The sequence below is a fragment of the Pleurodeles waltl genome, chromosome 12 (genome assembly GCF_031143425.1).
Source record: "Pleurodeles waltl isolate 20211129_DDA chromosome 12, aPleWal1.hap1.20221129, whole genome shotgun sequence".
Taxonomy (NCBI): Eukaryota; Metazoa; Chordata; class Amphibia; order Caudata; family Salamandridae; genus Pleurodeles; species Pleurodeles waltl.
In genome coordinates this window covers 670,551,038-670,574,186 of record NC_090451.1, presented here as the reverse complement: position 1 = coordinate 670,574,186, position 23,149 = coordinate 670,551,038, and the positions used below count along the sequence as shown (strand labels likewise).

Here is a 23,149-nt window from a genome sequence, read left to right as displayed (position 1 = left end):
GGATTTCAAAAATCTGGTTTCCCTGCTCTCCCAGGGCCTCCGCCTGGTTGTACAACACCTGAGCTAGCAATTCCACATCAGCAGCCGGTGCGCACCTGTGCGCGCTCGCGCAACCGCCCGTCTCCGCAGGCCCTCACCTCAGAGCAACCTCTGTGCGAATCCCGAGTCTAAAATAACACTTTCTTGCTTTTAGGAACTATATAGACAGTTTCTACATCCTTCCCATTTATGCGGAGTAAATAATCGCCACAATTACTTGCCTTCGGTTCGTGTCGCAGATTTCTTTCGCGGCCAAGGTGTGTGTGACTTGGATCCTTTAAGAGTCCATAAGGGCCGCTCCATAGGGTGGAGGCCCGTCTCGGCGATGACGTCACCGTGTGTCGGATTTTCGCCTCTGAATGGTTGTCACACAAACCACACTCTTGCTCTGGAAGTCTCTGGGGACACACACATCTCTTTTCAAGAGGACTGCGCGGAGAGGGGTTGCAAACCCCACCTCGACACTGCTTTCTGCGGGTGTGACCCCCCCCCCTGAAGTCCACAGGCCGCCGGACTCAGTCATAGACGGGTGGCGGGTCTGCTGGGCCGGTGATGGCCTCTCCTGCACCCCACCCAGGAGGCGCCTCCTCGCCCCGGGGCTCTCCGCCGACTGCTCCCTCGGAAGCCCCCTGCAGCTGCGGTGGACGTGCTTGTTGCGTGGCTGGAAGCCAGGGGGCGCCAAGTTGCGTGGGCCGCTTAGCACACCTTTTTTTCCTTCTCACAAGCGCACACTGCCTCAGTTTGAAACTGGTGGCGTCCGAGGGCTCTCACAACCACGTCTGCTCTTCAGGAAATCTGGAATATGGGGGTTCCATTCACCCCCGTTCGGCCAAGGCCGCAAGGCATCACTGGAGAGTCTGCGACCCAACCCGAGGTGAGGCCATGAGAGTCCATAGCCCAGGCCAGGCAAGCTTTGTCAAATGCGAGGGGCACGGATGTAGCACTCTGTGAGGTGTTCCTCTTCCAACTTTGATTTCCCTCCTTCCAGAATTCAGAACACTTCTGAAAATGAGCACTAACTCTCTAAAGTTATGTAAGAACACGAAAAACCGTATCCTAGGACACGGCTTCCCAGTTCCACTGGTGATGTGCCGCTCCAGTCCAGGTTTTTCTAATTGAAATCTGGGACTTGTAGTCCTGTTTTTATAATGGCATAAATATGGCTTCTAGTCCTAGAATTGAAAGAAAAAAACAAGGACTGGAGAAGCACATCATGCACAGAGGTGAGAAACTTAGAAGGGTTGCCAGGATCCTATATTAACACGAAGCAGTAGCAGCAGCAGCGAGCATTACTACCAGAGAGCACAATACTGAGTGCATGTGAACATCAAAGACCACCACTGCACACCAAGAGAACAACAGAGTCTGTCAGCACGTCCATACGAACAGCCACTAACTCCAGCAGAACACAATAGGAGCAATGGCCACTAACCCCAGGTTTAGGCTTGTATATCAAAGACCTTTTACACAACACTGAAAATGACTTACACAGCCACCGCAAAAAATCAAGAGGTCGGTCCAATGTGACTGATATATAAATGGTCTTCACACTCTCCCCACGTATTTTACATTTACTTAGCTACCAAGTTTCCCAGGTCCGTGAACGACAGGTTGAGCTAAGCCTATTTTTTTGTTACAATTGTGCGTCTTGCAGGCTCATTTGACCACTATAAAACCAGGACTAAAAGTCCCAGAATCTAAGGAAAACAACAGGACTGGCCTAAGTAGTCGCGTATGGACCTGGGAAACTTTCCAGCTAAACCTGTGTTATAGATCTAGGCAGAGCTCTGGAGTTAGGCCAGTTCTGACGCGAACAGACCACAGTGTTCGTTTTATTGTAATATCTACGTTCAGATTAATAGTCTACTGTTTTTATGCTAAACTACAAGTCCCAGGGTGCTTAGCATTTGGTGAGCCACACATGCTTCTCGAGCTACAAATCATGCTCTCTAAATGAAGGTTTTTTTAAGGCAGTACCCTAACCCAGTGTTGCACTTCCTGTTTTTAGACTAGCGGCCGCAGGGGCGGTCACAGGCACAACACACGGTAGCCCAACTGCCCTGATTCTGGAAGCCAGGGACAGTATTTATATTGAACCATTCCTGAGATTATTACAATATGGTGAACAGAACTGGAGTTGTAGCGTTACGGTGACAGTAGCAGACGGTAGCAGTAAAATTGGGGAAACAAGAATCGAGTCCCGGCGTCGACTCAACATCCTGTGATTCTAGGCAAATCACTTAATCGCCCTTTGCCTTCAAAAAACACAATCTGACCTTGTGTAATGCACGTGTAAAGCGCTCCCATACTGTCGAGTTAGCGCTATACAAAAGTGCAAAAAAAAAACAAAGGCACGCCGTAGGGTTTTACGACTTCCGTAAGTGTGCACCAGTGGCACTCTTGGCGCGGGAAGGGGTCAGTGCGCCAGCTGAGAGCGCCTGGAGGCGGGGTGGGTGGAAGGAGGGAGGGGGTGCGGGAGTGAACTTTGACAAACTGCGTCTCCAGCTGAGGTGCACACACATCAGTAGGGGGGGAGCAAGGACGCCCACCAGCACCCCTGCAATCCGCGATCACGCTGCTGCGCGGCGGTGGGAAGAGCAGCCCCGTTCAAGGTAATGTGAGCCATGAGTGAAACCAATCCCGAGGCGAGGGGAGGGGCTGCGTGTGATCCTCGGCAGCTCGCAGCTTGATCGGCACACTCACAACCATTTCAGGCTCCAGTCCGGGTCCACACACACCGAGCAGGCAGGAGCCCAAGCCCGGGGTCATGCAAAGAACAGGCAGGAACTTTCCTCGGTGGCCACAAAGACAGCAGGCAGCCTCATCCTGGGACGGTACAGAGAGAAAACAGGCAGGAACTTGAGTCTGGGGTCAAAAAGGGAGAAGGAAGTAGCCCCTGTCCCGGACCACACACGCTGCAACCTATAGCACCGTCGATCTGTAGCAGGCAGCCCCCCACTGCCGGGGTCTAACATACTGAGGCGGCAGAGCCCGAAGCCTGGGGCCACACAGAAAGCAGGCAGGAATTCCAGACTGTGGTCACAATCAGTCCTACATCCTCGGAGGGCACGGAGACCAGGCAGCGACGGATGCCTTGGATGGCAAGCGCGAAGCAGGGAGCAACTGTACTACGACCACTCTGTGAGTCGTCAGCACCCACAGCCTGCGTGATCAAGCACATGGCAGGCAGCATCTTAATATAAGCAGCAGGCACTGGGTGCACGAAGACATCCAAATGGGACATGTTCCCTGGGTGCACCCTGAACTGCGCTGCAACTCGTAAATAGACCGAGCGGGCAGCATCTCTGAGAACACACACCTGCCTGTAACCACAGCCTGACTGCAACCTGGACCGTCGCTGCGAACAGGCAGGACTTCCAACCTGGATATACAGGCAGCAGGCAACATCTGGGGAGGAGGCACCAAACCAAGCCTGAGATCTGAGTGCAAGAGCCTCCTCCAAAAGTACTTTCTTGGAGCAGGCAGCGCCTCGGACCTGCAACCTCCCGGGCAGGACAGCATCCCGGGGTGCAGGCATCACTCCACACAGCAGGAAGCACCTCCTCCCTTGGGACCAGCGAGGGGCTTCAGGTAATTCTTCCGGTGGGCGAGGGTGTATCCGGGAGACCCCTATCTGTTCAGGATGCTCAGCTGAGAACCGCAGATGTGAAAGGTAATGAACCGGCCTAGCATAACATTTTAGTGCTGTCCAAGATCACACGGAGAGTCATCTATCTGAGAGTATGGACATGAACCAAGAAGGACTGGTGTGAAGAGACATATTCCGACCACATCCTTTCTCTGGAGGTCACCTGACCCGATGAAGGTACGTTATGTCTCCTCATTTAGTAAGAAAACAGTATTGATACACTGTATTCTAAAGAATGATAAAATATAGCAGTCACGTGGCTGGTCGACTTGTTGCTAACGCCACCGCACTGAGGTATACGTCAGTTATCAATAACTAGTCAAAATAGGAGTAATGTGTTTTGTATAGCTCCTAATCGTGGGTACCTGTCATTACTGCCCAATGCACGATCCTTGCTTCATCGACAAGCCAAACATGAAAGGCCAGTGAGCGCGGTAGAAATATGTACCTCGGGGTTGGGTACTACTTGTCTTTAAAGATGCATTAACACGCAGAACTACCCTACTATTTACCTGTACATCTCTCGCGGGTCATCCCAGCCACACTGGCCTGTGATTGCAATCTGTGAATTGCATGTTACACGTGTCGTGCGCATTGACCCTCTATGTACTGTGGTAACAGGATTTGATCCAGGTCACTCAGTGTAGATGAATTAAACTGGTCGCGAATGCGATGGCAGCACACACTCGGGTATAGACTAGTTTATTTAGTTAGGAGTAAAGAAGTGATTACCCAGGCCCCACCAGGAGCTCCCATATAATATCCTATACACTGCTCCAACTTTTTGCTGTACACGCAGACCAGCCGCGACACCCCTTCATCGGGTTCTACGCCTCAGTTGGTGAACCACAAATTGTAGCGCCAAGATGTACAGTAACATAAACATCCAGCCTTTTTCCTAGGAGTCAAACGTGTTACCAGGAGGACAGTCCCCTGCAACACACACGCTTCCAGATTATTATGGCACACATTTATAGACAGAAGACCGAACCCTCACCGTTATTTAGTAAACTAAAACTTGTGATCTGCGGGTTAGACATGGTTGTCTGCAGCGGGTGCATTGACCTACCGGGTTGCTTTATCACATTTGATACTTTTGTACACGCAGATTAGACACAGAGCCCGTGGAATACCGATTAGTCCCACATTCCTGCAGCAGGTGCGTTAATCCCCATGATGTATTGTAAAGGGATTAGAGCCTGTGATTTGTAGATTAGGCCAAACTCTCTGCAGGATTACACCAAACTCGAAGCCATTGTACGAGGACGTCAATCTGTAAATTGCAGACCAGTCCCAGATCTAAACAGGCGAGCAAATTACATGAGCCGTTGCACTGAAAATAGAATCCTCTGATAATCTAGTTAGGCCTATATCTCTGCAGCACGTGCATTAATCCCATGGGCTACTGTAAAGAGATTAGACACTGATTTGTTGATCTGCAGTTGCGTTTACATTCAGCCGTGATACAAGGTAACCCGCGGGGTAGACCATGATCTGTGATGCTGAAACATAAAACCACTCTGTAGTCGGTTCTGCTAAGGTTATGACCCATGACCCATATGTGACGCAGACATTCCTGTAATTGCTGCATCAACTCCCTGACCTATCCGTCGGCCCTTGGGGCACGTCATGACCTGCAGATTACACACATTTCCGCAGCCGGTACATTAACCCACTGATGCACTTCACTAGATCGGATGTGTTCGTTTGCAGAAGCACATGGACCGCTCGCTGCAGCAGGCGCGTTACCCCCCTAACCATCCTGTAGGATACTGGCCAGTAGGATACGCGCCCCGGTTGGTGAATGAGGTGGGCGTAATTATTGTTCATAGAAACTTAATAGAGCCACGAGTCCGTAAAATGGAAGTGATAGCGCAAAGATACATGCGTTAAAAGGAGTACGTGTCTAGGCTCTGAACAGAGGTAACCCCAGTCTGCTAACAAAGGTCACGAGAGGTTAAACCCTACATTGGTATTTTTGGTCGCTGCCAACCTCTAAATGTCTTCAGCGTCAAGGTGGACGCCTAAAGAGAAGGACGCGGTCGGCGGGTAGGAGCAGGGTCAAGGGCCAGTGTGTGCTCCAGAGCTGCGGAGGAACTCCTGTGTGGGTAGGAGGGTGGTGAAGGGCCAGTCTGTGGGTAGGAGGGTGGTGAAGGGCCAGTGTGTGGGTAGGAGGGTGCTGAAGGGCCAGTCTGTGGGTAGGAGGGTGCTGAAGGGCCAGTCTGTGGGTAGGAGGGTGGTGAAGGGCCAGTCTGTGGGTAGGAGGGTGGTGAAGGGCCAGTCTGTACCCAGGAGGGCAGTGAAGGGCCAGTCTGTACCCAGGAGGGCAGTGAAGGGCCGGCCTGTACCCAGGAGGGCAGTGAAAGGCCGGCCTGTACCCAGGAGGGCAGTGAAAGGCCGGCCTGTACATAGCGGGGCGGTGAAGGGCCGGTCTGTACATAGCGGGGTGGTGAAGGGCGGGTCTGTACATAGCGGGGTGGTAAAGGGCCGGACTGTACATAGGGGGTGCGGGGGGGGGGGGGGGGGGGGGGGTTGAAGGGCCGGTCTGTACATAAGGGGGTGGGGTTGAAGGGCCGGTCTGTACATAAGGGGGGGGGGGGAGGGCCCGTCTGTACATAAGGGGGGGGGGGGGGAGGGCCGGTCTGTACATAGGGGGGGGGGGGGGGAAGGAGGGCCGGTCTGTACATAGGGGGGGGTGGGAAGGGCCGGTCTGTACATAGGGGGGGTGGGAAGGGCCGGTCTGTACATAGGGGGGGTGGGAAGGGCCGGTCTGCACATAGGGGGGGGGGTGAGGGCCGGTCTGCACATAGGGGGGGCGGGGGGGAGGGCCGGTCTGCACATAGGGGGGGCGGGGGGGAAGGGCCGGCCTCTACATAGGGGGGTGGTGAAGGGCCAGTCTGTACATAGCGGGTTGGTGAAGGGCCAGTCTGTACATAGCGGGTTGGTGAAGGGCCAGTCTGTACATAGCGGGTTGGTGAAGGGCGGGTCTGTACATTGGGTGGTGAAGGGCCGACCTGTACATTGGAGAATGGTGAAGAGACAGGCTACATATAGGAGCCTCATGTACCTGTGACAAGGAGTCATCCAGTCACCACACGCATCGCCCCTGCACCAAGTAGCCATGGCCAGGATACCCTGCAGTGTATTCCCGCTTGGTGTCCAGATTTGTACCTCCATTGCCTGAACCCAAGACAATCAGAGCCGCTAACCTGTGACTGAGCAGCCTCGGGCTCATCACCCCCCCCCCGACGAGCGCGGTCTACCACCTCCCGCACCCCGTGGGCCTGGTCCGAAGCAAGCGGAGCTGCGCCGAGGAGTGGGGCACGGACCGAGACCATTCCTGTAGCACTTCCGGGTCATCATGGCCAAGGGAGTTTCCAGAAAATGACCTCTACCATCCTTCAATTGTATGGCTCCCACCGAGTGAGCGAAGCTCGGGCCGCGACACTTCCAATGACGGACCACAGGACTGAGTCCCCGAAGGAAAGTTCCCCTTTCAATTTTCTTTCACTTTTTCACTTTTATTCTTCTTCATTCCATCTTTTTTTCCTAAATTTCCTTTTTTTTTTCTCATTTCCTTTTTTTTTTCTCATTTCTTGCTCCCCCCCTTTACGCCTCACCCACTTTATTTACCGCTTTCATGGTTTGTTTCCCTCGTTATACCCATGTTTGGTTCTTTTGCCACCCCTTGGCCCCCGCCCCACAAACGTGTCATGGTATCTCCTTCCTTGCGGTGCTATGTATTAGTTTATGGCCCTGTCTTCAGACCCGGGGGTCATAGTTCAAAGATGAGAAGAGCCGCACACATAAGAATTGATCTGTCCAGACACGTCCGTCAAGGCTGGCACAGGGGTGCTTCACTTTGCACTTGTTTATGGCCTAGATAGAAGAGGAGACTTTGCACTTTCCATCATATCCAGGCCCCCGCCGTGTAAGACACTATATTCAGGGGGTTGTGCCACCATTATATGACTGTCAATTTGTCCCATGTCACGGGTGTGACATTCATCCAGCGGTTCTTTTCAGAAAACAACAAACCTTCTCGGACTCATAGTATCACTTTTCTCTAATTACACATACATACCTACGAGCCAGACTCCTTAGCCGAAATTCACCATCAAGGTATGGGCCCAGTGGAAATTCATCTCGCCGGAGAAACAAACAGATGTCGCGGGTTCTATGGGTCCAAAAGTGAATAACTCGCCCTGTCCAGGTTATTTCTTTGAGGTTTGTAGTGTAATCCTGGGTATTGTGCCACGAATTCATGACTACAAGTCCCATAATGCAAAAAAAAAAAAAAACATCTGGAACAGACAAACCTCTCACACATGGACCGTAGAAACTTGCGAACACTGAAATGCCTCCCTCGCCTTACTATTCATGTTTCCCAGGTCTCCTACAAATGTGTCGCTCTGCCACTTTCCCAATGACTCTCTTCATTACCTCGCTGCCACCCCATGCGATATTTTCACTGTGTCTACTTATCAGACTGGTCTTCCCTAAAAAGGAAATGCCCTTCTTCAGTCGTGCACACCGGCAGCCCTGACCTCTGTCATCCCAGAAGTAAAAGATGCGCAAGTCTAGACTCTTCCCACCCCCTCGATCACCTCTCACAACACTATATACATTACCTACTGGCAGTCAACAGCTATAGTTATAGTTAGGACAATGTTTCCATAGATAACATGTTTTTTGACTTGCCTAATTCGTTGGCACCATTTGACGAAACTTAACAAAATTTCCCCAAAATAGTGGCCCAGTGATTCTCGTTGCGGACAGGAAGTTTCGGGGAGATCCGTCAAGCGGGGGACTGGAAAAAGGAGGCTCCAAAAACATTATGTTTCCCATGTTCATTCCCAGAGGACCGGTCAACACCTCTACTGCCGAACCACTGGACGGAGTTACACCAAACTTGGCAGAAAGCTACCTGACAGTATGCAGATCGTGCTTTTAGTTATTTGATGTATATCTGTTCAGTAGTTTAGGAGAGATTTAAGGACAATTAAATTTGTATATCTCTGGCAATTAACAATTCACGATTTTTCACAAATACGCGTGCAAAAAATGCGTTGCTATTGGCTGACCACAAACTGACTAGAAAGTTGTGATCACCATTCTATTTCTCGAGACACGGTCCCCAGGGGTGAAAATTCAAATTAAAAGTGGCATAAGCGGTCAGGGTGAAGGTACTTTGGCAAGGGTGCGCCATATAGTTGCGGCGTTATGACGTGAATTTAAGTTACTTGAAAGAACTCTATGCTGAATTTCGATGGTTTTGTACGAGTAAATCCAGAACCTAACTATAACGTCCCTGTAACCTTCTTTTTTGTTTTTTTTAAACATAAAGTATTTTTAATTACTATACGTTATTCTAATCCCCAAAGAGCGCGGGTTGGGGATATATATTCTCTCTGAAAGCTTCATCCTTCTACCAATTGTGCCCTCACCTCGCTCACAAATCGTACATTTTAACCACCTTAGCCTCTCTATGGGTTGGCTTTCTGGTGGTGAGTGGAGTGTTCAGTGTCGTAACCTCACACCCCCAACACGCACGCCTGATTAAGCCTGGATCATATCGACTTCCAGTCCAAACTGGTGCGTGTTTCAACACAGCCTAGTACGGGGTCCAGCAGGAATCACAGCTGGCCTGGTATGAGGGAGGGGGGCGACTGGGTGCCCTGTGTCCTGGAGGTCGATCAGAAACTCTTCTAATCATCAATAACTTTGAGAAATTAGGCCGAATTTGAGATGTGAAAACAAAAATGTGAGCATTAGGTGTACTGGCATTTCAAGTATTGCCTAGGTACAACTTTAGCTGTCTCGCCACGCTCGTATTTTTAAAAATCATTACAAATACTTTCTCTCACTCGGCAGCTCCCCCTCTCACCCGACTTCATCCATTGATCTTTTCTTGTGCCATGCACTTATTCGTTTTATAAGTTTGTCAAATGAACGTTATATATTGTATATGTACGCAAACAATTGCAAGGGAGCAGTTTGCTTTGCCAATGCTTGTTAACTGTGGATATGGGGTTCTCAGCTGAACGTTAAATGTCCCCAGGTCCACTCCCAACGTCCCCTCCCCCCCCCCCCCCAAAAAAAAAAAAAATGAGGTAACCTGAATCTTTTCAACGAGGAATGCTAATGCCAGGGGCTGTCTCGTGGCCTCTCCGATAAACTAGGCCTCTTTGTGACCCCCCCCCCCCCCCCATGCTCCCCCCTCTGCACGAGGTGGTTTATTCTTCACCTGTTCAGACTTTCAAGCCTTAAGCAGTCCAGAGCAAAGCACAAAAGCCGTCTTTCCACTGGAGCTCTGCGGAATACCTTGCATTCTTCCCGTTTCAAGGAGCCAGGGAATCTCGGGGCTTTCTAGGGAGAATGAAAGTGGAGGGAGAGGGCAGAAGGGGCTTAACTATTTCCCAAGGACTGGACATTCCAGCAAGAACAAAGTGTGCTAAGACGGCAGCACCTGGGCATCTGAGAATGGGACCTTGGATGCGTTCTTTGATGCTGAGGTAAGAGGTCGGTGGTGCACGGAAGGTGCCCCCGGGGGCCCGAGGGGAGCACGAGCCAGACATGTCATGAGGGTTGTTAGCCTTAGAGTAGGCCCGGGGATGCCTGATGGGAGCACGGAGCTTGTAATATCGGTGTCATTTTATGGATTTTAGGGTTCCAGGGCAAGGCATACTTTAGGGCCCCTTGTTCGAAACTACATGCATTGTATTTCCCATTCTCTGCTAACTCAAACTCCATGATGCCAAACAATATTGAATAATAAATCTGCAAAGGTTGAGAAGGAGAAACAGACAGATGAGAATTAGAAAGTTTTCTTTCTCAGGGGGCCTTGGAAGGTGGATGCCCTGGGTGATGGTGACTGTGAACCTGTATGACTTGACAGTGGTGTGGATACTGCCTGAGCGGAGCACAAGCCCATCTTCTGGAAGAAGATTGTGAACTTGAGAGTTTATCCATCGGTACAAGATGGTGCCCGCGGTGCCTGATGAGAGCAGAGGCTTACATTTCAACATTTTAGAAAAAGCAAGTGAGAGATTAAAAAAAATCAGGAGAATTTATTTCTCCTATTGACTTCTATTGAGGCCTAAATCAGGTCTATTGGCATGAGTGGGACTTGCAAGTTTGCTGCTGCGGCTTGGATATCAGAGATGGAAATATACCTTTTTCCTTACCGGTCAGGAACACAGAGAAAGCGCTATGGCAGGCAGAGAGTGTGTGGCAAACATGTTGTGCACTGGTCTGCAGAAGGAAGTTACGGGCAGTACATACCCTAAGTCGCACAAGACCAGTCCCTGTCGCAGAAGCCCGCTGAAGAATCTGATTCCTGCATGCAAGAGGTGGGAGAATTGCTTTGAAATTGGTAGTCTTCCGCCTGAATTGGGAGGGTTGGCATGTATGCAAAAGCGTTAGCACTGCAAGGAAGGCTGTCAACTTGAGAACTGACCAGACAGCGTCTATCGAGGTGACCTGGTGGTGCCTGAGTGAAATACTGGCCTAAATCAAATCAAATCATTAACATTTATAAAGCGCGCTACTCACCCGTGCGGGTCTCAAGGCGCTAGGGGGGAAAGGGGGGGTTATCGCTGCTCGAACAGCCAAGTCTTTAGGAGTCTCCGGAAAGCGGAGTGGTCCTGGGTGGTCCTGAGGCTGGTGGGGAGGGAGTTCCAGGTCTTGGCCGCCAGGAAGGAGAAAGATCTCCCAACCGCCGTGGAGCGGCAGGTGCGAGGGACGGCAGCAAGTGCGAGGCCAGCGGAGCGGAGGGGGCGGGTGGGGACGTAGAAGCTGAGGCGTCTGTTGAGGTATTCCGGTCCCTTGTTGTGGAGGGCTTTGTGTGCGTGGGTGAGAAGACGGAAGGTGATCCTTTTGCTGACTGGGAACCAATGCAGGTGTCTCAGGTGTGCGGAGATGTGGCCTAGAGTTGTGATAAGCATTGAAAAGCTGAGAATTGAACTGACCTGACTGTGCATGGGAGGTGTGCTGAGGGTGCCTGAGCACAACTCAGGCCCTGGGGCGTGATGGAGTTTGTGAATCTGAGAGCAGAGTTTGACTCTGACTCCTATTAACAAGAGAGCAGAGCCTAAATCTATCTTGTGTGACACTGAGAGCAGACCCTGAGTGTCTTGTGTGACGCTGACAGTAGAGTTTGTCCCTGCCTTCTGTTAACCTGAGAGCAGAGCCTGACCCTCCCTTCAGTGAAACAGAGAGCAGAGCAAAACTCTGCCTTCGGATATGCTGGGAGCAGCCCTCGCAACACAGACAGCTGTAAGATTGCGTTCAGAATGTTTTCAAGCAGAGCACAGATGTATCCCCCCTTAGGATGGAGTCCTGAACTGGGGGTTGAACCAGCGGGGCTATGGCTGATTTCTGGAGGTGTCCAACTAGCTGTAACCCTAGGAGTGGAGCCTGACAGGGCAAGCACAAACTCCACAGGCCCGAGATGGAAGAATATACCTCTGTTTATTCCATAATATCACAGGTGCCGGTTTTCAATAACCTGCTCACTTAACCTTCAAAGTGAAACGCTTCCGGCCTCCGAGGTGCAGAACTTTATATTAAAAAAAAACAATAAAGACAGGCTTGGGGAAAGAATTGCTCTTAGAACGCCCAGCGGCTTCTGTTCCAGTTTTCCACATATTTCTATAACTGGCACCAGTTGTGGCCCGGATGGGATTGATTTTCGCCCCCCATCTCTCTCGCTCCCTCCGGGGAGCCTGTCTGCATGCCTTCCTAGCTGTAGCCAATGCCCTGCCAAACTGTGCCCTAGACACCTCGAGCTTGAGGTGCCTTTCAACCCCCACACTCCCACCCCAAGCCCACCCTCAAGGGGACCTCCTTCCTTTTAAATACTCCCCCCGCCCCTCCTTTCACAGTCTTTGTGCTCAGAGATACCGGGGATTGTCGGATAACAATAAGGCATACAAATCCCACTGTAGTCTCTGGCACTGAAGAAACTATTTTGTGCGCGGATGTGCTTCTTGCGAAACAGCTGAATGCTGTCTGTCACAAGGAAATTAGCCAATGGTCGCAAAACAACTGGCCCATTACCTATGTGTGTCCTACTGATGGGAGGGCTTGTTTAGCTCATAAACTTCCAGCCATTGGCTTGCATTATTATCAATTACACCTTAGATCAATCGGCAGGAGTATTGTAGTCTCGCCTTTATTTCTATTGGGTGTTTGTGTCTAGCCTTTTCCTCCAATGAAATATACTAGTTTCAAATTTAGTTTGAATTGCAGCAAGCATTTGTATTTCTTTTGTCTGCATTCAAGCATGCGTGTGCGAGACCACTGGTCTTTGCCAGTGCTTGTTTGTGTTGTATTTTTTTTTATACTGATTTTTACATTCACGAGTCTATTCTCCTGGGACTTGAAACGTACAGTTGTGGGCGATTTCCATTCTGCCTCTATGCATGAGGAATGCAGAATAGGTCATAATTCTCCAGATGTGCATATATTTTAAATATCCTTGCAAGTTTTATACTGTCTGCATGGCTTCAGCGCCTCGAAGCAGCTTTTAGCAGCACTCGACGTTGTATTTTAGAAAAATCAAACAAACAACCTGGGAAGCATTCAGTACTTAAGATGCTTTCTCCAAAAGTGTGCACTGTACCCCTAACAAGTCCACTGCAAACACTTTGACCTACCCTCGAGATCTGGGCACGGTATTCCAGTGGATAATACCCCATATTAAGCCATCTAAGCAGGGCACAGTATGCTAGATGAGCCCTACACAGTGACCTGGCCTGCAGAAGTACTCAGACGAAGCATGGGAGTTGCACCTAGCACTCCGGATGAAGTTTCAAGAACTGGGAGGGAACCTCTAAGTGAGACCCCCAGTACTAGGCACAGTTGTCCAGGTGAGTCCCATGACAGGTGATGCTTAATACCAGAAGAAGCTTCAAAACAGACACGCACTGACAAAGCCAACAGGTTAATGTGCTAAGGCGTGCAGGGCAAGCACATTAGAGCAAGTCACATTGGAGGATGTCCGCAGGAGTTGGCAGATGGGATACTTGTAGCAGTGCTTGAGTGGAGGTAGAATGATACACCTAAAGAAAAGAGCTAATCGCTTTGCTGACACACAAATACTCAACTGGGCTCTATCAAAAAGTTGATTGTCGAAGTCTCAAGTCAATAGATCTGGCTGACAGCTGTGCTGTGGAAACCTCGACCTAAGAACGACAGGATGGTAATATAACAACGCCTAAACAACTTGCACGTTGAAAACAGTTTCTAAAGCATTGCCCATTGTTTAACTAACTGAGGCCTAGGATATGACCTTACTTTGCTCTCTGGTTTGTTTGGTGACCTCACGCCATTCAACATGCGTGTGGTTTCCAAGGAAACTTGCTTGAGTGTGTGAAACTGTCCTGCTGGATAATCCTGTCCCTCCCACACGATTCACTCATGTATACTGAAGTCTAAACCAAATGGGCTGCATCGCCCATAAGAAACCCAGGGTCAGGCATGAATCGAATTGTAAAACTAAATGTAGCCCTCTAAACAGCCTTCAGCTTTGAAATGGCTGTTCTTCACTGCACTGTATACTTAAAATACATTAAAAAAAAGTAAAACAAAATGCTCAATCGCTCTACTTAAAGCAGAATAGTTAAGAACGCAAAATAAACCTACCAGTTGAGCTAGCCTAGCTGGGTGCCTCTCAGCGCTGTGGTGATTGTGTGGTCCTCCATCACCCACTGCTAACATTTTCAGAACTGCAGCAAAGTTACCAATCCGTTTCTGTTTCCTCACATTTGAGGTCTATACCTCCACTTCCTACCATAGGGGTGGTCCATGGTTGCGCATCTGGACCCTAAAGGATCTTCTTTCCATCTGGCTGATTTGCTCTGGAGACAGCCAGAGGAAACTGTGTTACCAGGCGCCGGTGGACAGATGGACTGAATTTAGTGGACTTCTTCCTGATGAAGACTTGGCCTGTCTTGATATAGATGCAATGCATGAAGCATCCTGCCTTAAGCATAATTCTCTACTAGACAGGGAGCCAATGGAGGTTGTAAAGCTCAGCAGCCATATAGTCGTTTTTTAGACCACACAGTTACGACAGCAGCATTTTATATACGGTGTATTAGAAAGTTCTGCTGACCTTATTTTCATAGTCGGGGTGACAGTGGACAAAAATGTTAGTAACTAGATTTTGGGGGAAAAAGGTACAAAGAGAAGAAACTGTGGCAATACATGATGTGTCAAAATTAGGGTGTAGACAGTGCATTTTACTGATTTAATGACAAATCAATCTATCAGTTCTTTAAACTTTCGCACAGTCCCACCCTTAACTTAATATTATTGGCACTGTTTTGCTTTCAAAATATTTGATTGCCTCACTCTAAAAGTAGTCTGGTTGTGTCCTTAAAAAAACTTCTTTCACCTACTGCATGAATTCCAGTTAAGCCTCAAAACATATTCGCAGACCAACAACCTGCCTTGTGAACATGTAATCTGAGATGGCTCACACTATTTTGAGTCTTGCCTACAGACTAATATTATTGAAGGCTTACTTTATCTAATACATTCAAATATATACTCATAGAGGGCTTTGGGTTAGCCTTTCTCTTGATTGGATAGCTTGCTTTGCTTGCCTATTTCATTTCCCTGTTTCTTAATCAATAGCTTCTGAATCTTTTATTTCTTTATCCCGCCGTTCGACCATTTCTTCTTTCTGTTTGGATGACTTGAGTCCTTCCTCTGCTTGCATTCAGAGAACTTTTTTTTTTTTTTTCCTAGCACGTCATTGGAGTGCATAGCTTCTCTGCTCTCTCCCTCGTGTGCTGATAGCACCTCCCCCACACTGTATGTTACTTGCCCCCACCCTTCTCATATACTTATGGTTTCAAACTAATCCAGAAACATTATAAAATACTTTTACTTATTTCTCATTATTGAGTCTTAAAATTGTTTTCAATTTCCAGTTTCTCTTCTCCTTGAGCATGTGAGGCTGCAGAGCACAATATGTGTTGAAGCTCTTACATCATGTGTGTTAGACCTGCGATCCTTAGGGAGGTCTTACCCCAGACTTTCTACCTTTACCTCCTGTTAGGTGGGTGTAATGTTCTTTTGGCCTTAGGACTCTGATCACTTTACAACTGCTAATCAGTGCTAAAGTGTATTTGCTTCTCCCCTAAACATGGTAACAGTGGTGTATCCACAATTGGCATATTTAATTTACATGCAAGTCCCTTTTAAAGTGGTATACCATATATCCAGGGTCTGTAAATTAAATGCTACTTAGTGCACCCGCATTACTGATAGTGCCACCCAAGTAAGTAGCCTGTAACATGTCTCAGGCTTGCCACTGCAGAGCCTGCTGTGCAGGCTCACTGCCACTTCGACTTTGCATTTAAAACCTCTTGCCAAGCCTTAAACTCCACTTTTCTTGCATAAGTCACCCCTAAGGTACGCCCAGGTGGCCCCTAGGGCAGGGTGCCATGTTAAGTAAAAGGCAGGATATGTACTTTTTAGGTTTACATGTACTGGTAATGAAAAACTTGCAATGATTTCTTTCATTACTGTGAGGCCTGCTCCTCTCACAGGCCAGCATTGGAAATTCCTTAAAATACTTTTAAGCTGTAGTGCTTGATCAGAGAGGTGCAGCTGCAGCATGTCTGGTATCATTGGAATGGTAATGATAAATCAGACTTTACCAGTAGAGAGGATTTATCATTACTATTTTTGAAATGCCACTTTTAGAAAGTGGGCATTTCTCTGCTGTTATTGCGCTGTGTGCCCACAGCCTGTTTCCAACACACGTCTGGCCTGGGCTAGGTGACACCTACACTTGTGCATTCCTTTCAGGCACCCACAACACAGACTACTCAACTGCTTCTTCATTCATCTGCATACTGATGGTTCTTCCTGGGAGGGGGTTGGGAAGGGCTCACACTTGAACTTCAATGGGTAGGGGGTCTGAGCCCACACAAAGGGACTGATTACCTCCCACTGATAGGCTGGGCTAAAAGGGGGGCCTCTTCACTTCAGAGAAACCTTTTTAAGTTATCTGCCACATCAAATACACTTTTTTGGTATAAGTACTGGGTCTCTGACCCCCTAAAGACAGTACACCACTGGATCTGGAGAGAACTCTGCTGGCATAAAGACTGTTGTGCTGTAAGGATTGCCACTCTGCCAGGATTGACTGCTCCCACAAACTGCTACCCTGCTTTGGTGTGCAGCCCTGCTGCCTGCTGATTTCTGACCTGCTAAAGGTCTACGGGACTATCACTCCAAGGGCTTGTCGGCTTGTCCCTTGTTCTTTGCAAGGCCCCAGGGACATCAAAGACCTTGCCTCGTGCATGTCTCACATCAGCTGTGGTGCACCGACTTAGCCTGAGTAACATGCGTCTCCTTGCTGGAGCACACTGTACTGCCACATGACTTCCTGCAACCTGCACGGTATATGCCTGCCAAGCTGCGACACGACGCAAAACCTCCTCTCACCAGCTGAGTGCTATGCGGCCGCCCTCTAAGCGCATCCAATTGAAAACTTCCTTGTGGCCGCACACTTGCCAAGAGGATGAACCATGTAAAGAACCTCTGGCGTTAGTCGGCTCCTTCCCGCGGACACTGAGAGGATCAGGGGGCCGGATTCCCCTGCCCGACAGGAGCGTACTGTGTTACTAGCAGTTACTGCTTCTCCGTGACCGAGAGAGCCTTTCCTCTGCTGCACTAGTAGTCGTATTACCCAGCCAGACAGGAGCGGTCTGTGTTGCCAGCAGTGACCACGTCTCCGCGACTGGAGCAGCCTTTCCCACGCCGCTCTTGTGGAACTCCAATAACTAAAGTACACTCACCAAGTACCCGTGACAGCGCTGTCCAGGAGCTAGATGGCATTTCTCCCCACCGATCGCATCTACAACACATGGCACCTGACCATTCTCCAGAGCAAAGCGCAATTGAGAACCTTCTACTCTGTTACCCATAAAAAATGCACAAGTACATTTAAACTCTTCTCGCCTTGTAAACCTGGTAATTGTTTTTGAAGCACACTACAAAGGGGGGTGAACAACCCTGCTTATATAAATTGGATTTGTATCATGTTTGTTCATAGCTTTATCAAGATAAAACTACTTATTTTTCTAAATCAGTGTGAAGTCTTTTTGTGGTTAATTCCCTGTGTTGCTGCATTGAAATGTTACACAAATACTTTACGCATTGCCTTCTAAGTTAACCCTACCCGCTCTTTGCCAAGCTACCAGAGGGTGAGCACAGGTTAATTTAGGTTGTGTATTTGACTAACCCTGAATAGGATTCTGGGCCTTACTTGGCCAAGGTGCATACCGCTGCCAACTAGAGACCTAACTTCTAACAAAGTGTATCAGGTGACACCACCAACCTGATGATTATTCTACAATTTTTAGATTCCTCCATCAGTATCTCACATTTTCTTTTCTCCAGAAAAGTATGCTTGCCTACCCATATTCCCTTTTCCATTTCACACCCTTGTTGCTATGCTCAAATTTGCCACAATCTGACCTGGAACTGTGCACAATCCTTTCAAGAGCCAGTTACCACTTTTAGGGCATAACTTCAAACAAGGGATGTCTATTTTTTTCGCATACAAAATTTTCAGATCTCTTGTTACAACGATTTTGTGAATTTTTCAAACTTTGTAACTGCAAGATGCTAATTCTGGAAAATAAATGTCTGAGAAGAGGCATTATTTCCCAGAACCAGTCTCCTACAAGTATTTCACAGAGCTTTTGAATGCGAGCTATGCCCTCGCATTTAATTTCCATGCAAAATACCGGGAAGTGATTTCATGAACTGTCACACGATCATGCATAAGTTCTAAGAAAGTACACAACAAACTGCACTTTCGTAAACCTCCACTGTAAATATTCTTTATATCTTTCTCTAGCTCAATTCTTCTCATCTGTTCTGGTCCTTCCTGAAAATGAAATGCTTCTTCCCACTGGAACTGTCATTGCGGGTTTATCCCACCGGGAGGTGAGGGGATAGCACAGGTTTCAACATCGGTTGTGTCCAGTGCTCCAAAAGGAAATGTAGAACTTCAGGTGCTTTCTAGTCAGAGTACCTGTTTGCTCCTAAGAATTGCTGGTACTTTCCCATTAAATGTATTGCAACAGTGCTGAGAAGTGCAGGTACTCTTGCTTTCAAATGAAACACGTGCAAGTACTCAGTACTGGACAGTACTTTCCCATTTAAAGCACTGGTTGTGTCTATGCACTCCTCATCCATGGATCATATCCAAAGGACAGAAAAGCACAACCTGTACATCTTTGTTCTATTCAGATCCTTCAGCTGGTTAAGACATGTCCAGTGACTTTTTTTTTTAATTTTCAAGTTTAGATGATGCACTATCTATGGTCATTATGTTCCATATATGGACCTCAGTTGCGGAATGTACCTTGGCATCATTCAGTGCTAATTGAAACTCCCATTTTTATATAGACGCTTTTAAGGTCTATTAACCAATCCCACTGCCTGCGTTTGGCCCAGGTAGCCTGCCTCGCTCGACTATAGCACACATAGACACATCCACTCGCTCCTTCGCGTTTACTCTCCTCGTTCCACCATTGCTGACCTCCTGTCTATGTGGGCACCGCCTAGATCATACTGAAAGCGTGCCCCCTGATTCATAATGGTCACCTGTCTCCTTGTGGCATCACCACTGTGATCTTCCTGCCAACTAAGACAGATGTAATTTGTACCCGAGGTACATTGGACCGTGGCACTGCTCTCACTGTGATCTAGTACAGCCCCGGTGTCGCCCATCTCTGCACTGAATGAATCACATCGACATTCGTCCTTTACGGCCACCTTCACTGTTCAAGGGATCACCCGTTTTATCTGTATTAATGTAGCCGGTGTTAGTGAATTGTGCCCCGTGCAGCGACAATACTGCCAAGTTTTGAAATCTCCACTGTGAGATAATGGGGCTTATTTGGAGTTTGATGGCAATGGTACTATGCCAAAAACATGGTGGAATATCCTGAACGACACATTAATGATACAGTTGACAGAACTGGATTGTGCATTCTGTGCTGCATGGCTGGAAACTATCAGTAAAGCTAGTAGCCTGTTAGCTTTTCCAATGCTTGTTGTTTTTGTTCTTGATGACCATGGAGTCCCCTGTTAATCTTACCTTTTAAATATAGCACACTCCTACCCTCCACTTTAGGTAAAAAGTTACAGTACTCCTGCCCCACCCAACACTACAAGCCTTTCTCCTGGCACAGTCTCAATTTATATGGCCTACTCAATGAGGAGGATTAGATTCATAAGGTCTCTTTCAGAGGTGGGTGGCTGGAGGAATCTTCTCATTTGTAGAGGAAGTCCTACGTCTGAACTGAGAACTCAGCTGCAGAACTCATCCCCTATACTTTTGCTGCAGCGCAAAAAATCACTATGAAGTCTCCTTAAGATTTGTACTGTTTTCCCCAAGAAATTGGAGTATTTTTCATTACCACCGAGTCTAAATCAGAATGGTACAGTGGGCATCAGTCGTTTTACCCATTTCATCTAAAAAACAAATATCAGTGTACTCTTACATGCTTCATGCAGCAGTCCATGGCTTGTGTCCATGTTCTCTGTATGATTTTTTATATTTTATTTTTTATTTTATAGCGTTTACTACCCTGTGTGAAGAACCAAAGCACTTGAACACATGGGAAACAAGCTACACCATGTAGGGTGTATGGTCTTTAATTTTTGTCTTCATTTTTGATCCTGTGTGGGAAGAGTTTCCATGTTGTGTGTGTGATGACCAGCGAGGTGCGGATATTTGGCACACATCCAGTGTTGGACGCAGGTTTCATGTCTAAGTTGGTTGAGTATGCTTTTGAAGGTACGTGGCTAATGTTCATATGTGGTGGGCGTTTTCCTATAAATACTGGTGCAGCCCCAAAACTTGTGTCCAGGTTTGAATTCTACGTGGGCTGATTGACAAAAGCACTTAAGAGTATGGAGACTACTACTACACAAGTACTCTTTTACATACTCCTGAACACCTTTATGGAACAGACTCACAGCATCCTATTAGTTGAAGTGACAAGATATCCAACTCATTTCTGTTTGTGAAAGCTGTATACAAATATTCCCTGTCCATTCCCTTGTCCCATTGTAGATGGGTTGGGGCCAGTTTACGAAACATGTAAAATACTTAACAGAGTAGCATAGGAATACTCACTTACATACTCAAACATGTACGAGATTTCAAAGTGTACTACAGGAATCCTACTTTATATACAGGTTTGGTTCATGTATTTCTGTGCAAGCTGTTGCTGTCCTGTCTTTTGTGTTCATGTTTGAAGTATGTGTTGTGCTCAGGTTAATGTATCTTTATCAATGCATACTGTGGTGGCCCAGGGTTTTATCAATCACTGGTTCAATTCTCTGTTCAATACATGCTGTTGCAGTCCAAGAATTCATGCTCGACTTTGAGGTATGATCATAGGCACCAGATTTAAGGAGACAGATTAGCACGTTTTTTCTGTGAATACTGTGTTGGTCCTGGGTTTGGTACATAGATTAGTGTTTTTTTAAGCAGGGCCACTGACATTGTGCAGTTGTGCGTCCCGTGTATTTTTTTTCGAAATGAAGGATTTGACATATAATCCATTATCTGCGGCAGAATATGCAGATTTTACCCCAAAATAAGTTGTTTCTCGCTCAAATGGTTCAAAGGTTACTAAAAACACAGCAATGTCTTGCTGCATGGTGGCAGACCCACCGCAGAGGTTGAATGGTCACCTTTCTGTTGCTCATTGCTACGTTTGGGTGTTTAAAAACGACACAATGATGAAATAATACTATCACAGTATTTGATTCATTAAACCGCATAATTTGCGTTTTCTTGCTGCATAATTTATTCAACCCTGCCGCATAGTTTGTCTTTCCCTGTTGCATAAATACAGTGTCCCTGGTTTTAAGCACGTACAGGTAAGCACGTGTTTTTCTGTGCTTATTGTGGCTGCACCACTTTTTGTGGTGGAGCTTCAAACATGCTGTATACATGTGAGGCCCGGTCTCAAGTTAGTGTGTTTTTATTTTTCTTCTTCTCTTTTTCCGTTCATGTTCTAGTTATCGCTTTCTCTGCCCAGGCTTGGTGTGTGTTTTTCCATTCACGCTGTTGGAGTCCCAGGGCTGTTGTTGAGCGTTGACAGTTCTTGACCATACGCAACGCCCTCCCGTCTCGGTGTGTGTTTTCCCTTGCACATTGTGGTGGTCCTCCGTTTTAAGCCCCACTTTGGTGTATTTTGTTTCCCCGGACACCCCGTGCATACCGCTACGAGCTTCTTGGCCCTTGGCAAGAGAGCCGAGCCGCCCCCTGGCCGGTGACAGATGTCCGTCCACAATGTTGGCATTGTCGGCGTCGAAGTCCCGCGAGATGCCCTCCGCCCAGATTCCTTCCACAACAGCCAGCCACGTGCGGCGGACGGACCTGGCCTGGGCCCATGTGCTCCATAACTAAAGGCGCGTTTGTTTTTCAGCGCACCAGTGAATCTATCTTTAATCTGGATCGTGAACACAGGAGGGTCAGGAGGCCAGGCTCTGGAGCTCTGTGTACAAACATTAAACTCACAACAGACGTGGCACCGCGACAATAAGGGCGCAGTGCATACTTGCGCAGGGAAGGACCGGCCTTTCTGGCATATTCCTGTAAGCCGCAGTCTGTGGGACTGTTCTTAGGGCTGGGGGGCTGCCATGACCTATAAAAAGTATCCCAGGCTGCTTTTGCTCGTTTAACCAATTTATCCAGGGCTGATTTTGGATACCAGTCTGGCCCTGCACATGACTAGGGTGACCACCTGGCATTGAGGCAAATTCTGGACAGGACTGTAAAAAATTCAGGACTAAGGGTCAAAATTCAGGACAAAAATTCAGGACAAAGGGTCAAAATTCAGGACAAAAAATCAAGAACAAACGTCAGTTTTACAGACACATGCAAGGGAGGCCATGCCTCACTATGTTGTCAGTGCATTTATTCACTCTTTTTTAACATAGCACTATTTATTCACTGTGGTCTTTTTGTGATTGCCTCATGGTCTGCTACATTCAGGTGTCACATTACCTCTTTGTTCAGTAGTAACTTAATGCCCTTCAGTACTGCAGCAAGGCCATCACCCCTACCCAAATCTACCCGATCTTTCCTGAAGAGAAAGTAACAGCAACATTTTGATTATGTTTCTGAACATTTTAAAACCCCTGGCAAACAGTTTGGGAAACTTTAAGGTAATTAACCTTATGATAGTTTAAACAAATTGAACAAAAACATCTGGCTTACCCCAACCACCCATGGACTTTCAACCTTATTTTTTTAAAAAGAGGCAGGGCAGATGGTGTGGGCGACAGTCTCACACCTAATGTCAGGATGTGATGTACCCATAACTTGTCTGTAGTCTCACTGCACTAGAGTGTATGCCTGGGAACTCTACATTTATCTCAGAAATGGGAGCCAGGACTACCAAT

The 23,149-nt window shown here is 47.8% G+C and overlaps 1 protein-coding gene across 2 annotated transcripts in view; it reads left to right on the top strand.

Annotated features, from left to right (window-relative positions):
- The first annotated feature begins 806 nt into the window (after positions 1–806).
- Positions 807–23,149, top strand: part of ADAMTSL4 (ADAMTS like 4) — a 156,852-nt gene continuing 134,509 nt past the window's right edge. Inside the window, exon 1 of one of the 2 annotated variants that reach the window (XM_069218553.1) lies at positions 807–913. The gene's annotated coding sequence lies outside the window, so the exon portion shown is untranslated. Of the gene's footprint in view, positions 914–2,561; positions 3,866–23,149 lie in introns of those variants that run through there. The other variant, XM_069218552.1, reaches the window with a different exon arrangement.